Raw genomic sequence first — 16,982 nt, forward strand, 5'->3', positions numbered from 1 at the left:
AAAACGCCCTGAATTGACAATTGACAATGTGCCTCTTTTCCGTCTATATGTACCACCTTTGTACCACTCCTTTCTGTAAAGCCTCCGGGCCTTGAAAGTATTTTAAATAAATAAATAAATATCGCACTAATAGAGGAGGAATTATATCTTCTTGAAAAGTCGTGTGAATAAATTGCGAACGTGATATGGTTGTGTGACGCTTGTATGATTTCATCAATTTTTTATCTCTTCTTGGTTGCTTAAAAAGACGTGTTCTTCCAATAAAATTTCAGTTGCTAGGCAGCACCTGTGTCGTCTATTCTCTTCTTTGTGTGTTGTTTCCGTCCGCGCTGACAACCATGAATGAGGTCTTTAAGCTTTTATGTCTGCCGGATATTATTAGTGAAAAAATACCAAGAAAAAACCAGCACACGGCGTCGTGCGCCTACTGCTGAGCGCCTGGCGTCAAACAGGCTTGTGCTTGTGCTAGCGCACCGTGAGGTACTCCCAAAAAAATATCGAGCGCACGTAATCTTGCACGGTCGGGGGTGCGCCCGGCGTCAGCGAACCCGACCTTCGCGAACACTCTGACCCGCTTTCGAAGCATGATCACCAGCGTCCTCTTTAAACGGCAGTTCAGGTGCGTCCATGCATGAAATCGGACCACCGACGCGGATTGACACTTACAGACGCCGAGTTTTGGAAAGCGTTTGTCGAATATAATGGCGCGTGCTAACGTAGTCCACTTTGGGAGAGATGTGGAAGGCTTGTTAAAAAAATATCATGGCCTGCCAGTCACGGAGAACGTCCAGCGGAAAGTTCAGAAATGGATTTTGTGTTCATGAGCCGCATCTCCGACAAAGACAGATAGCCGCCAGCCCTGCGATTTCAGCAGCATCGCACCAAAAGTGCAAGTTGTGCATACGCTTTCGTTTTTTTTTTACTTGTCTATGGGCATGTCGCCCTTAGACTGGCGCATAGAACGAGTAAAACGGTGCTTAGAAAAATACCTAGGCAATCCTATCTGAGGAATATGCAGAACAATCTGAAATTTAGGCCCCACCTCTAAACCTGTGTGAAACACCAGTTCACGTGACAGTTTTTTGACGACACCAGCGTTCCATCGTCAGTATTACTCGGATTTCGTAAATTTCTTTCTGCATCTAAGAATACATTGTATAAAAACACCCTCATCTTATGTTCTACATAAATCAGTTAAAATACGCAGCGTATTTCTACTCTTCTCTCAGCAGATTTAGCGTCAAAAATGATTTTAAAATTTAAACATGTTCGTTAGTACTCAGTCAATATCGATGTGGGACGGCAACGGGGGTGGAAAGTGCGTGAGGTCTGCGTTAGGCATTCCATTAGAATCGCCCGAAGCAAAGAACGGCGCCGCGCGGCGCAGCAAAAACTCGGGGGAAACGACAACGCTACACAGCCGCATTCGCCAACCCACCTGTTTACTTGGCCGGAGAGCGAGGTACTGTGGTATTGGGCACTTTTGTGAAATCATGCCGATAAATACATTTTTGTCACTTGCATGAGTGCAACCAACAGGAACTAAAGAATTGTACCAAGGTAAACGGCCATAATGGGAACAGTTGGTCATACAACGTTTTAAGTGCCCCTTGGTGGAAGAAAGCCAGCGTTGCTGCTCAGCAGTACTCGAAACGGCCGTGGCTGTAAATAGTAAACAAGAAAAATGTTTTTTACAGCAATTATTCCTTTTTTTACAGCCAACGTTTTTTTTGAGCTTGAGGAACCATAAAGTCAATACGGCGGAGATGGCAGCGGGTCGGAGGGCCGGAGAGGTTCACTCACGGATCATACTGTAGATGGCGTGGCGAATTTACCCAGCGTAGCCCGAACGACGCGGCTGCTAGCCCCGGTGGTCGCATCGGCGTGGTTAATCTGTTGGATCGGTCATATGCGTTAGCGACGTTTGTTTCGAGCCTCTTCTGGCGCTGCTTCGCATTTATTGCGCACTTTATTCGTACGACTTGAATAGCTTGTTTAACAGCACATCCTAGAACACACGTATCCGACGGAATTATATGGTAGTACGGGAAAGATACGTTAATGATTGGTTAATGACACAGATACCAAATACGGAGACCTGCCAGCTGTAGAAAAGCACTGCTTGTCACGAATGGAACTCAGTTTTTTCTATTCGTGAATATCAATTCGGTCGTGTTTTAACATGCACTACGAAAGGCAAAGGAGCAACTGGTACTGACACATAGCAATAATAAAGGTTTCCTCAGATTTCTCAAAATTCTCAAACTTACCAAATAAACTAGTTTAAATCGGTATAAAGGAGAATCACTAAGGTCACAAGCCGAATTGTTTCGGTATCTGCGTTTGTGTCGCGCGGTGTTGTAGCCTCAAGCTAGCGCATCAGGATGCGGTGTCGCCCGTCGAAAGATGCTCCTCTCCCTTTTCTTTCTCCCGCCTCACGGTAGGGCTACAGTGGCGCCGTCGTTGCATCGTTCAAGCCCGACTTTGCCCGGTGCTTCTGCTGCGTTGGGGACAGCACCCCCGCGAACTCCAGGTAACGGCTGGCAGAACGTCTGGTTTCAATCTTTGTAGGGCCAAGTGTACGAATTGGAGGTACGTCGCATGGGCAGTTGTGGGTGCCGTTTAAAGCGTTGATTTCCAACCACCTTAACAGCGTGAATTGGAGCGATTTTTTTGTAAGAAAAATACAGCGAGTTGTAGCGCCGAATGGTAAGCAAGAGCTTTTCCAATAAAAATTGAGTTAGATGTGGTTTTAAATATTTTCTCGACCATTGACTCAAAATATCCCATTGACACTTGCCATTCATGCGTCGAACCGTCCTTTAGCTTCCGAAACTCTTGCTTTGCCCTGGACGCCTTTGATTGCTCCCTGCCTTCATGGCATTCTGGGAGGACACCTTTGGCCGCTCCGGCTGTCAGGGGCTTGTACGATCGCGCATTAGCGGCGCTTGGTTTCACTGCCAATTAGAAAACGTTGACTTCCAGCAGTTGACTTCACATGACTGGCTGAGCATACGCTTAGCCAGTTTGCATAGGGTACATACCAGAGCAAGCGCCCGCAGATTGTTTAGCGCATCCATTGGTTTTCCTGCTTTCGGGACGCTTATTATATCTGCGTGCTCCCAGTAAGTGGGTACGCATGCAGTGGCCCATGTTTTTCCTATAGTTAGATTTTCTTACACCTCATACTGTATATCATCGCTCCCGGAGCCTTAAGTGTTCCTGCTGAGTCTGTAGCTGTGAACAGTTCCGCCATGCTCAAAGGGGAAACAAGACCATTTGCCTCTTCTATAGTAAGGGGTCGGCCTTCCTCAGGGGAAGGGGTGAAGGTTCTAACCCTCAGGGAAGGGGTGGCGGGAGTAGATTTGTCAGATGCTGTAAGTGGCGGCTAATAATTAGTTAAGTGCTAAAATAGTAAATGTGGGAGTACGTAAATTAATATACCCAGGGTTACTGAATCATTGTTTCACGTAACTCAGTTTTATTTTGTTCATTTCTTGTGCTCACTTCGTCTTCGACTTCTGGGGATCCATCTTTCACCGATGTCCAAATTGCCTTCTGAATTCATGATATTCCAGTTTTGAAGAGTGCACAAAAACTTCTGAAAACACCCATGAAACAGTCTGAACAGTCAAGCCAAAACACACTGCCATTACACAAGTGGATTTGGCTCATTCTGATCAGCAAAACAGCATAATCAGGCTCATTTTTTACTTTGAACTGCGACATGTGTAAATGTTTGCAGGAAGTATCCACCAGTTGTATTGGCCCCTCTTTTTAATGCGAAAGTTGCCGAAGTTTCTTGTCACTGTAGTTATACGTGACTTAGCTTTGTTTTCCTGATCTGGCACGTTTCGAACAAAACAAACCTCTCAAGTGCACCGCAAATGAAATTGCGGCCCGAGATAATAACCGGAGACCCCGGAAATTGTTACCTGAACAAAAACGGTTGCGGGGGACAAAAGGTTTATCTGCCACCGAAGGAGTCGGTTATGTTGTAAGGCGCTTTGTATGTAACTGCTGCACGGATTTATACCGAGTTAGTAGTGCACCCAGTGGATCTTCCTTACCCTCGTGTGCTCCGGTGAACATCCGCAGCATGTCAGGTGTATCCATAACTGGACCGGGCATCGGTACGGTAGAATCGTTATCATCAATGTCTTCGTCGCCGTTTTCAGCCGGCACTTCCTCCACGCTTCTTACGATCCACAAGGTATCTCTGTCATCCAAAACTTCCAGTTTGGACTGCATTTCCCTGGGCGATTACGTAATCGCAGAAGTTTATCCTGATTTTGACATCATCCACTGAACGAATGTGATCCGATGCATCTTCATGCTGGTGCACGGTTCTCGCGCAGTCCCGTAAAGCTTCCGCAGTTCGAACACTGGGCGTACATAGGGCAAGCAAATTTGGAATAATTGAAAGAACTATCGACTGCGTTCCACTCAAAATTATAACTTCCCTTTTGTGCCACCCACTTTCGTAAAAAGATACGAAGGTGCTCTTCGGCGTTATATTTGCACGCCATGAATCAATATTGAGGTATTCTCAACAAAATGAAGCGAAAAGTAGCACTGTTAAAGCTGAATTTTTTTAAAGCATTGTTAAACCGAGAGAGACCATAACACTGTTTTCGTTATTTTGAGTTAGTCAAAGTATTGGGCTGTATGGGTGTTCTAAGGGGGATCGGGATATCTTTTAGATGCGACGCATCTATTTAACTCGCCTTGTCTGGAGTCGTTGTAGCGGCATAGTCCCCATCCTTCCCTCATTCTCCTCGCCGCAGCAGCTTCGCGCTCCGCCGCTCTCACCGAAGCGCCATCTGTGCGTCAGCGCGTAGCTTGCGCTCGGCTGCGCTCGCTCCCGTCGCCGTGCCAGCTGTGCGTTAGCGCGCAGCTTGCGCTTGGTTAAAAATTTACACCATCTTCCCGCGAGGGGAACCATGGGGTAGATGCGACGCATGGGGGGTGAACACGCTGCGTAAATAGGATACACAACAAAAGCAATCCACACGCTTACATCGCTAAAATAACGAAAACGCAACGGCAACCCCCGATGCGTTGCATCTACCCCGTGGTTCCCCTCGCGCGAAGTTAATGTAATTTTTTTAATTAGGGCGTCCTCTAAATTTGGATTTGTAATATAGTTTTAGCGGTATTACAATAGAATTTCTCAATTTGTGATCCATTTCAGGTAGGGACCCCTGAGACCCTCTCGTGGTCAAATTACCCGCCGCCTCCATGACAGTGAATGCGAGTATTAGGGTGTGGCAAAACGGACGCACTGCAATAGAATTGAGCACCCGAGACCCTTGAAACATACTGGTTGAAAGGCTGCCATGACCGCGGCGGATAAATGTCGTCGCCCGGGGCCAGACAGACTCAGGTGTTTCTGCTTTCATCAGGCGTCCACAGCGCAACTCACCGCGAATATTCGCACAGCGTTTGAACAGAACAAAAAAAAATGGGTGGAGCTTTTTCTACGGTTGCTTCTGCACGTGGTTTAGCGCCACAAGGGCACTCGGCATTGAGGTTCGCGTTACTCGTAGGGTCGGCCGTGAAAAGGTTTGCGGAGCATTTTTAGAGAAGACATAAATGCCGCTTCATTGATATGCAAAGGTGGCTGGAAAAACTATATCTAATATGCGGTCAGCACATAGGCGGGCTCTATCAGGAATCTCCATTACATCTCTATCGAATGGTTCAACGGACTGCAGAATTTATTCTGGAGGATGCGAAAAGCAGATCGGCTTGAGTATCGATAGAACGGGTAATTAAAAACTAAACGAAGGTGGAGCAAAAAAGGGAGATAAAATATTTTGTACCTGTTTGTATTTGAAGATTCTGTCTGCGTTGCTACAACGATGTGCGGCTACCCCAATACATAACCATCGCTTTGGCGGACAAGAAGGCCGTAAATAGCGACGTCTTGCTCCTGGCTTGTTGGTAAAGATTGCTTCCTGCTGGGTATGACTTGTCTCGGATTGTTTCACATCCCGCTCACGCAACCTGCTTCCCACTCCCCCAAACATTTCAGAAAACGTGTAAATTTCAACGGATGTTCTGCTGCTCTGAAGTGCTCCCGTCTGCGGGAGAGAAAACGAAAGTGAAATAACAGCATGCATTTTATTCCGTTTATATTTTCCTACCGGGAAAGCTACATAAAAAATATCTGGATTGATAGAATTATATGTAAACAGTATTTTCTGCCTGTGTGATCTTTTTGATGCTGAGCCCCTGGACTGTCACATACCTAGGCGCGATTAGGTATCTGTTACAATCTTCAGTAGTACTTCTTCGAGGAATACGTTTCCCGAAGTACTTTTAGGACGAGTTATTGCTCCCTTCTAAGCCGCGCATCTTTTTGGAACGAGACCGCTCTACTACCCGTACTTTCGCCATCGCAGGAAAAGATACCAACAAAATGCCGAGCGCTCCTGAGCGCGTGCCCCGCGGCGACCGCAGAGTTTCCGCAGCACGCGGAGTGGCTTTCGCGCAAAAAAAAAAAAAAAGAAGCGGGCAAAAGCGGCGACATACAGAGAGACAATGAACTTTACTGAAGGTCCTGAGGAGCGCCACCACCGTTCAGGGCGGCAGCGCTGCAGCCCGCTCCCACGCGGGGACGGGGAGACCGAGCCTCAGCGCGGCGTCATCAGCCCTCTGGACGGCCCTTAGCTGGTGTAGTAGATCGGGGCTCACCACGTCGGAGCGCCGCTCTTCCTCGGTTTTCTGTTGAGGGCCCGAAGAGAGGGACACCGCCAGTGCATATAATCTAAACTGCTACGTTCGCCACAATCGGGGCAGTCCGGCTGAAAAGTGTCCGTGTAGAAGCTGAGAGTGGACAGACTAGGGTAACACCTGGTCTGCAACATTCTGAGCGTGGCTGCCAGCGGTCTGGAGAGTTTCTCGTGCTGAAGAGGAAACGTTCGTCTGCCGAAATTACAGTGGTGAATAATCTCGTTGAACGTGAAGAAAGTGTATCTGAAGACCTCCCAAACAATCCCCGAGGAACCGCTTCCCTCCGACCCGGCGCGGTGGGTTATCTCGCGCACGCGGGTTTGGGCGACCTCGCTGAGGTTAGTTAAACAGGACAGTTGCGGCCCTAAGTGAGTGGGAAACAACGTGATTGTGTGAGAGGAAATGACCTTATTTCCTGAGATGCGAGCTACCTCGGCCGAAATGGAACCTGATGCAATGGCCCTAACGGCTGCGCGGGAATCGGTGTACATTTGGTGCAGGCTGTCGTCAAGTAAAGCAAGAGCCACCGCGGCCTGCTCGCCTCTAGCCGGTGTGGTGTTCGTGAAAGACGCAGAATTGAGAACTCTGCCACTGTGATGCACAATAACTGCCGAGAAGTTTGCCGATCGGCAGTACTGGGCGGCGTCCACAAAGCACGTGGAGTGCGGGTCGTCGCCAACTTGATTAGTAGGGCCTCGCCTACGGCCCTTCGCCTGCCTGCATTGTGCTGCGGGTAGATCTTGCGGGGAACGGGAAATAGTTATAGCAGCTCTCTGCTCCGTAGAAAAGCCAACCTTGCGCTCCTCCTCTAGGGATGGATTACAGCCCTGAAGCGCCAGAATCTCCCTGCCAGCGGGCGAAGACGACAACCTGGCAGTCTGAGCCGTGAATAGCCGCGACGAGCAAGTGAGGGCTCGTGAGGGCCTGAGTCGCGGCAATCGTGGAGCCCCATGCTCGCGCAGCGGCTTTAGCAAAAGAAAAAAAATTCGGGGCAATCGCCACTGACGTAAAACATGGGGATACGCGAAGCATGCAGTTTATAATTGTATTCTTGGCGCCTCGAAGCTTTTACCAATAGAAATGAAAGCGTTGGCAGGTAGAGCTACACAGCTGTGCTGTAAAATCTTATTGAAGCACTAAGCTCTCTAGCGCGAGGCGTAAACGAGTGTCCCGATGTTTTTTTAGTACGGGTTGCATTCTATCGCGAGGCGTAAACGAGTTCGCGGTGTTTCAGTACCGTGACTGCATGAGACGACGGCGCCGACGACTACAGCAGAAGTCAACAGCCGGAGCCGCTATGGGTCTTCGCCCCTAAAAAATCTCCAGCACTCACACCAAGCGCTACCGCGCATGTAAAGAAACAAGCCTTTAGCGGTAATGCTAAAGTGAAAACCCTGCTTGTGAGAGGTAACCAAGGGCACCGCTTTCTCTAGAAGTCATTATGGATAATTGGAGACGCTCTGCTAGATTTGATGACAGCGTAAGAATGCAGCTAGAGCTCTCTCTCCCACAAGCGTTGCGTGGCCGTGACGTTAAACTCCGCGGTTACCAATAATGGTTCCTTATATTGCGGCTGTTTATCCCATGATTACAAATACATGCGTGTACAGTATAACCACTTGATTATCGGGTCTTCTATATATGTTTTATTCCAATATTGAATGATTTGCAAAGGAAAAAATAAGAGGTCTTCCTTAATTGAAACTTGCTCAGCAGGAAAAAAAAATTACAGTCTCATGCAATATTTATTCTTTGTACAGACTATCTTCACTGTATTTTGTATTTTACTGAAGGCTATCTGTGATTATTTTACTATTAGTGTCGTAAATGAAAGGTGGATGAAATCTGCGGTTCGTCGCCGCAGTGGTTGCATACAGTGCATGGGCTGTATAAGCCCATGGTGAAAAACAAACGAGCGGCGAAAATTCATGAGCTCCATTCAGAAATCAGCAGCGATATGAATCGGCAACGTAGTGTTCTGTGCGACCATTTTGAACGTACTAACGCCCTGCAAACACCTATTGCGGCTACGCACACGAATGGTGGAGGTCGCGATGCCGCATTGGGCAAAATCAGCTGTAAATGCGAAGAAACAAGGGTTATTTTATTCCGTTTCAACGAGGCGATACCACCGTATGGCGAAGGTGGAGAATTGGGGGACATCAAGCGCTACAGGACTAATCATTGGTACTTCACGAGGCACGCGAGTTGGAAGGCGATCTATGTAAGTATGTTTGATTAACTGTACAGGGTCATGCTTCCAACCCAGGCGATGGTTTCGGAGTTGGTTAACGGCGATTTATTAAAATACCAGCCGGCTTACAAATTATATAGTGAGCTTTTATCGCAAAAATGCATAATGACCTACCAATGAACTCTTCCAAAGTTATACTTTTCACATTATGCTACATTAAACTTCCATTGTCTTTAAAGTGAGATGTAGCAGGCTGCCATGAAGATAGTTTATTACTGATGAGGAAGGCATACATAAAGAAAATATTCGCTTTAATAGCAAGTTCCTTTGCAGCCATGTCAAGATTTTGAAGAAACATTTTTATTTCTGATGATCTTCCTGAAGCCAATAATCTACCCGTATGTACACAAATAGTGACGTGGAACAATGACTGCACCATATGAAACTCCATCGAATTGTTCTACAAGTACATTTATTTCTTACTGCAGCTATTTAGACAACTTCAGTCAGCAGGCCCGATAGTGGGAATATGAACATGAATATGTTTTAATTGCACTTTTTAAAAATATTCAGTCACCTCCGTGCAAGCAGTTTCCTTCCTTTGTCCACTTCTGTAACCAATCAGAGCACCGAACGGAAACAGGGAGAAGAAATATTTAACCTTCACTGCCTCTTGTCAAGGAGTCATAGGCAGCTGCACAAGCATTTTCTGTTCTCACCACACTTTCGAGTAAGCAGCAGCAAAGTGGAACCCTGAACGTCCAGTGGTGAATCTATTTTGATTGGCTGCACCAGTGTTTTCAATGCCTAATACAGCTCTAAAGCCAAAAGCAACTGTATGTGAGTGAGAAGCAGCGACTTCTCCGCGTGAAGGAGTTGTATGAATTAATTCTAACCTACTACATAGGCATCTTCAACTCTCACCGCAACGTCATGGACAGAAGCTACAAAATAAGCGTGAGAAGCAGTGACTTAACAACCTGAAAGTGTGGCATCAAGTTATTCTAACGTACTACGTTAGTGTCACCCTCTCACTGCCAAAAGCTACAGTGTGCCACACTGTAGCCAAAAGCTACAGTGTGTGCGTTAGAAGGAGCCACATGACAGCCTTAGGGTCTGGTATAAACCAATCCAGCCAACTAAATAGGCATCTTCGATTCTCACCGCAACTTCGTGGCGAGAAGCTGGAATGTGTGCGTAAATATTAGCGAGGTCACAGCCTGAAGGCCTGCGCATTCCGACGTATTTTATTAGAGCTTTCATTTCTTACCACAGCTTTCTATCCTGAAATAAGAGTTCACCTTTGAAAAGTAGTTACATAGCGCTTTGAAAAAGCGACGTAAAACCATTGCGACCTGATGAGAACATGTTTAAAATTCTTACTGCGTCTGCACAGCCAGAAGCAACAAAGTGTGCTATAAAAGTAGTGACATCACACTCTGAAGGCCTGAAAATAAACCGTTTTGATATTCCGCATCGATGTTTTCAGTTTTTCTTGCAGCTGTATAGCCAGAAGCAACATGCATGTCTAAACTTAACCTGAAGGCTTGACATGACCTATTTCAACTGCTATCAAGTGTTTGCAATTATTACTCCAGCTCAACCTGAACCGCCTTCAGTCCCTGCTTGAACGTTCTCCGACTCTTGTCACAGCTGCTGGAACAATAAAAACATCTAAAAGTGGGAAGCGGTGTTGAATGTAAATAAAAGTATCCTCCATTGGAGGAGGCCTAAACATGTACCCCACTCTGTAAAATAACTGTGGTCTATTATCACAAAGATGCTCGAAATCTCAATGTCTGCCAGTGCACATTCTTATCCCTTTTTTGAAAGTAAAACGAGAAACTCTTTACTTCTTCACTTCATAGGCACCAGAATATAATCAATAAACTCTAGCCATCACTAATAAACACCGCTGCAAAAGGCGAATTTTCACAACTTATAAAGCGATGACACCAAAATTTTAGAAAGATGAAGCAGGATAGACTGTTGATTCATTACTTCGAAATGCATTCATCTTTTCCAAAATAACTGTAACAGCTGACGACACTTCCCACAAATTCTAACGATGCACACAAAATTCAAAGCAATTGGAGCTCTTGTCGACGTATGGTGGAATCTTGTTAAACTGGGCCCGCTAATGGTGTCTGTTTATTTTTATGCGCAGTTAAGCCTAATCCCGGAATCTGTTTCCTTTTAACCGAATGGATTGGGATAAGCGGTAGTGCCTCTGAGTACGTAATTTTTCGCATTACTGTCAAGAATGGTTTAACGAGGTTTTACTGTATAGACAGTATCTCTGATGCCACTTCACTTAGCAATGAGAACATACGTACTATAGGCTCAGGATACATATTATCAAGCTGCTAGCTTGTGTATTTCTGACAATGTATAAAAAATACCTGGTGATGTGTTGGGCCCGCACACTTCCGGCTTTCTCAAATTGCGGGGATCAAATTCCAGCAATTATACATTTCCGATGTTTATTTACGCACCTTATACCTTTTAAAACCAGCACTGATGATTACGACCAACCAGAGTGCCATACAGTGAAGACAGAAAACGCCGCCACATTTCATTACCTGACCACTAGGCGCACTCGTTCAGTCTTTTTGCGTGAGATAATATTCCCATTGTCACAAGATTAACGTCAGGGACCCGTATATCGCAGGAAGGCCGGTTCATATTGATTTTTTTTTAAAGCTACCCTCTCTGGGATAATTTTGCACGAACGTTTAATTCCTTGTTAATTTCTGCACCTATGCTGTAATCATACCTGTTTGCGGCAGAAAAAAAAGAAAAACGCACGAAACCGCTCCTGCGTCCATACCCCGACAATCCAGGGAAACGCGAGTCATTAGGGAAAGATACGTTTCGTTGTAACATTTGACAATCAACCTAATAACGCGTAAAGCTGTATGAGTGGCAGTATCCGGCCAATGAAACATGCCACACACGTTTGACCATTCCGCGTCGGGTCCAACGAACTCCACGTACGTCTACGCTCATATCGGGCGCAGCCCACGTTCAGAGCAAGAAATGAGAACGGTTTCAACTTGTCGCCACTTCTGCCGTTGAAGAAAGCAAATTGCATCATTTCCTCACAGAGGTTGCGGTACACCGACAAAATTTCATAAACACACCAGCAACAGATGAGGCTTCGACGATAAGACGATAAGACTTCCTTCCAAATAAAAACAGCGCACCGTGATATCCTCACGAACATACCACGACACTGCAAGGCACACACGGTACACAAGACAATGACCGGCTTCTTGACACACTACAGAACATGAGTAACACAAACCGCATACAGAGCTACTGGTTGTCAGCAACCTCGTTGGTGCTGGACCACGCAGAGGCGGTCGGAGAGCGAGCGGGGCAATATGGAAAGTGGTTTTCTTAAGCATAAGTTGCAGTGATCACACAAACGGCGAGACGCCATTGGTTGCTGATGAACACATAACCCCTTTGACGTTGAAAACGCCGCTGCTTACTTTAGCTGTCGCCGACTACCGGGAGTCATTCCTTCCCGGGACGATTCGCATATCCCGCCACCGCTACCTCGAGCCGATGACAAAGAACATCTGGGAGTCTGTATAGCTGAGTATAATTTTTCATAAATCCCTCGCCGCGAAGTGGACGGCGACCTCTTGATTCACATGACGACTATTACCAGCACCCCAAATATGAAAATAAACAATGATACCGAAACTTCACTAGGTGTCGGAAATGCTCACCTGCCACTGAAGGCTTCCGTGAGCGTGCAAGCTTTGCTGAAGTCATTTTTCTCGCATCGTTGTAATAAGGAACAATTAATAGCCAATGATATCGGTGAAACATAATAGATATAAAGAATGACCAAGTATGACCAAGCATTCGGGTTGGGAAACACGTTACAGCCTTTGCCAACAATCCCGAAAGCATTTTTTTTTGTTTTTTTTGTATCTGATTACTATGATAGATTTGCCTGACGACGCACAAAACGCATGTCTTTGAAAAAAAAAAAGGTCTCAGCCACCATGCAGAGTCGCATAAAATGAAACCGTGAACGGCGTAGAAAAGAGAAGAGTAGCCTCAGCGCGCCTGGTTATTCGTACACACTTCGCCCGGCTCTCCACACTAATGTTTGTACCAGCGCCCAAGCGGAGCCAGGATTTCACCATACCTTCGTAACGAAAGAATAGACAGGCACAAAACCCTTGTTGAATCAAAAATATCGTCAATGTTTCGTGAAAACCTTCGCTAAATGAGTGCCGAAACGACCGTCAAACAGACAAACACAAAACTCCCAGACAGGGAACGAACCCTTGCTCGTATTTTTTTCGCGCACTAAGTAAACGCTTCTACGGAAAATCTGAATATGCACCATTGCGTGGTTTATGAGATAAGTATGGTAGTGTACTCCTTCTTCATGGTCCATGAGACTACTGGCTCGTCTAGAACCGTTCGTTTTTTGCGACTTTGTAGTAATCATTTTGACAGTAGTGGAAGTCCGGTTTCAGCACTCGCCTGGTGTATCCAGAAAGGCCATGAAAGCCTTTCTGTTGACTAACCGCTCTAAGGGGAAATGCATTACGTTTTCAAGAGCACTCCGTTGGCCCCAAAGTGGACAGTTTCCCTTTAAAAAACGCCACAGCGTGCGGCGTGGCACTGTATTACAATACTTGAAAAGATAAAGATCAAGAAAGCGTAGACAGTGCGCCCGTATTGCTCCGTAGAGACCCCGCACCCCTCGACAGGCTGAACAGCAGATCGATAAGCCAACTGGCTTGGACAGCCAAATTTAACAGCAAGCCACCGCTTGATTAGGAAAACTTCTCGCGTCACAGGAAACATTGAAAAATCAGCATGAATGACGAAGAAAAAAATACTCCATTTGAATCGATTTGTCTTCGGAAGAAATAATCATAAATGAAACTACAATAGTCACAGCAACATTTAGGGACTCCGGACTTAATTGTCGGCAAGTTATCCCGCATTGTCTATAAATCACTATCAAGTCCCTTTACAATGCTAACGCTTTATGCTTATGTCACGGCTTATACACATTCCTTAAGGGGACGCTGAAGTGTTGCAATTTTTAATCCCGCTATTTTAATGATGTGTAAATCAAACGAGCGTATATGAGTGCTATTATGTAAAGTTTTATTATTACACCGACTGGGTGAAAAATGTTTATTCCATATTCAATTTGCCAAAGGCCTTTTTATAAAAAGGTTCCATTACATGATCAGAGGGGACTCAAAATACCTACCTGTATAATTGTCGTTCGACAAAAATTGATGGCACTTGTTCCCTAAAGAATAGCTCTTAATTTGAACATACCAATAAAACAAGGCAATCGGGGCATTCCCGTCATATGTACTTGGAGAAAGCTCGCAAATATATACATTTTAACTGTTTTAAACAAAAATCATTGCAAATTCTTCTTTCAAGAAACCGCCGCAGCCACTTTTCCGATGGAGGCGAAAAGCGAGAAAGTGTGTGCCTTCGATAATTCAGCGCTCATTTAGGATGCCCAGGTGGTGAAGATTAATCCGGAGCCCCCCACTACAGTCTTCCTCATCACCTACGTGTGTCGGCGTGTTAAACATCACATTAAATTATTTCTTCCAAAACATTGGTTATGAATATAGAGGTATTAAAACAAACAGATAGGAGTATTGCCACTATATATGTATGTCTGTACGCACCCAAACACATACACACACAGACAAACACACACCCACACAAGGCGTGTGCATGTCTGTGTACATTGTATTAAACACTCTTCCACACTTTCACACTTTAAATACCCCGGCCCTATTGCTTCTGATCCCTCACACGTCAATGATTCTAACAACCATTTAGCAAGCTGGAGTTACTAATTGCTGGGGTAAAACATAATAGACACATACTCGAGCGCAGTATTCGTCACACCTCACCCACCAGCTACATTTGCCTACGTAATTTATAATTCAGGAGCATACTGACACCATGTGGTGAATTTCCACAAGTTATCGCAATTTCTCAGACACCCTACAAATGTTTTCAAATGGGCAAGAAAAAAAAAAGAAGGAATGCTAATGAACAGCCCCTTACGTCGCCTGGAAAACAGTTTATTCCGTGATTTTGTTTCATGTTTGACGCAAACAAACGTGAATCGTTCCAAGTATGCTCCGACAAATATACCGCCAATCATGTCTAGCTAGGTCTGACCGGACCGGATGGACTTTTTTTAGACAAACGTGGGTTATCATTTTTGAGGTTGCATGAAGTTCTTTCAGAAGACGTCCAAGTTTTGCTGTTTCTGACCCTAAAACACTTTACATAATTTTATTAACTGCTGTTTCTTGATCTAAGGTGCCAGCTCGCTCCTAATCAAGTTTGGGTGCACACAGTTCACGACGCAACGCCTTGCACGGCCTCTGCCCTACAATGGTCGCTCGGTTTTATGGAAAGAGGGCAGTTATTACGCCATGTTATTCCTAAAATGAGATTTTTATGCGGTTAATGTTTCAAACACGGCCGCAGACAGTACAATTGAGGCAAAAAGAGATCATTATGTTAAACAAAATTTTATTCATGCTGACTTATCAGATATAAATGGCGCTGAGATACAACTACTCATGTTTTATGCCGGGTTATCTGCCACTACTCCTGCCCCTCGTGAGCGGGCTAAATGAAGAACTGTGTGCCCAGAGTTCTTTTGGAAATAGAGCAAACTAGCAAGCATTAGTTGCGCTTTGATATCTATTCAAAACAGGAATATGCCAGAAACCTTCAAAGCCCACTAAATATTGAGCGGCTTCTCTCTACATGCCATAAAAATGCAATAATTGGGCGCACAACAATTGCGAAGCTCAGGCTTTACACTAGCAGACTGAAGAGTCCTGAATACAAGAATACTACTCACTAACTTACAGTTGTATAACTTATAAGACGCCGCTAGCATAAAAACCGGTGTGGCGATTTGGTGCACTTTTCTCTAGGAATTCTGTTGTCCTAACTTCGATTGGGGAAACCAGGCTGGTTTCACCGCAGGTATCATACAGCGTATGAAAAAGTCATTTTCACTGTTTTATATACTTTCATTTGCAGCTTATGCTGCAATAGGGGCAATACTCTTTTCTGCTAAACAGGCCAAGTTGCTGGCAAGCTGCAGTTTTTTCTTCTACAGCACAGCCTGCCCTGCGTGAACAATTATGAAGTCCGTAAAATCTGTATCATGTATCAGAATCTGCATAAGAAAATCGCGTCAGAAAATATAGAATTTATGCTGAGAAGGCACGCACGGCTTCAATAATAGGAGCCGATACCCCTACCCATTTCCCGCATTGCCTTACATTCAAAGCTTATTTGTTACAGCGTGCTATATCACGTATGGTCATATGTCATATCACAGCTCTTCCTAGAGAAACGTCATCTACTCCGCTAGAAAACTTCTTTTCGCGGTACTCATAAAATGGGCGACTCAAATGCAGTCATTCGCAATCCGACAACTTATTATTCTGTTTCACCATGCTGACAAGAATGATTGTTGCGTAGCGCAATTTGTAGAAGAAACCGCTACTACAGCGTTTTTAGTAAGCGTTCGCTTATGGCACCAAAATGACTCCTGATTCCATCTAAAAAAAGAACAGTTGAAATTGTAACGTTATTTTTGAAAACATCCGAACGCTGCAGGCCATGCACACTTGAGTATAGGAACGTGGGTAAAGGCGTATTCGTCAACCAAAAACACAGTACCACAATTTTTTTGCAGCTTCAAGCTCCTTGGCAAAATCGAGCGTCAGATTATTCATGTAATTATTGTGTAGTATCTTACTCTTGATTATGACAAAGTTACTACCAACAAAAAAGTAACTGCGAATATAAAAGCTGATTTCCCTTTTCATGCCCTGCAGACATGTGTCATGCTAAGGGTAACTCGGTTCTCTTCCTTATATGAGCATGGCATTTTTTTGTTTTGAATTTTATGAACCTAGCTGTGGACTGACAGGTCCCGAGTGTTTACCAAGCCCTCATTATCATGAAAAAGGAAATGTAAATACTGGGTTTGAACCAC

The sequence above is a fragment of the Haemaphysalis longicornis genome, unplaced genomic scaffold (assembly GCF_048455015.1).
Source record: "Haemaphysalis longicornis isolate Haplotype H1 unplaced genomic scaffold, Haemaphysalis longicornis Haplotype H1 scaffold_8, whole genome shotgun sequence".
Classification (NCBI taxonomy): domain Eukaryota; kingdom Metazoa; phylum Arthropoda; class Arachnida; order Ixodida; family Ixodidae; genus Haemaphysalis; species Haemaphysalis longicornis.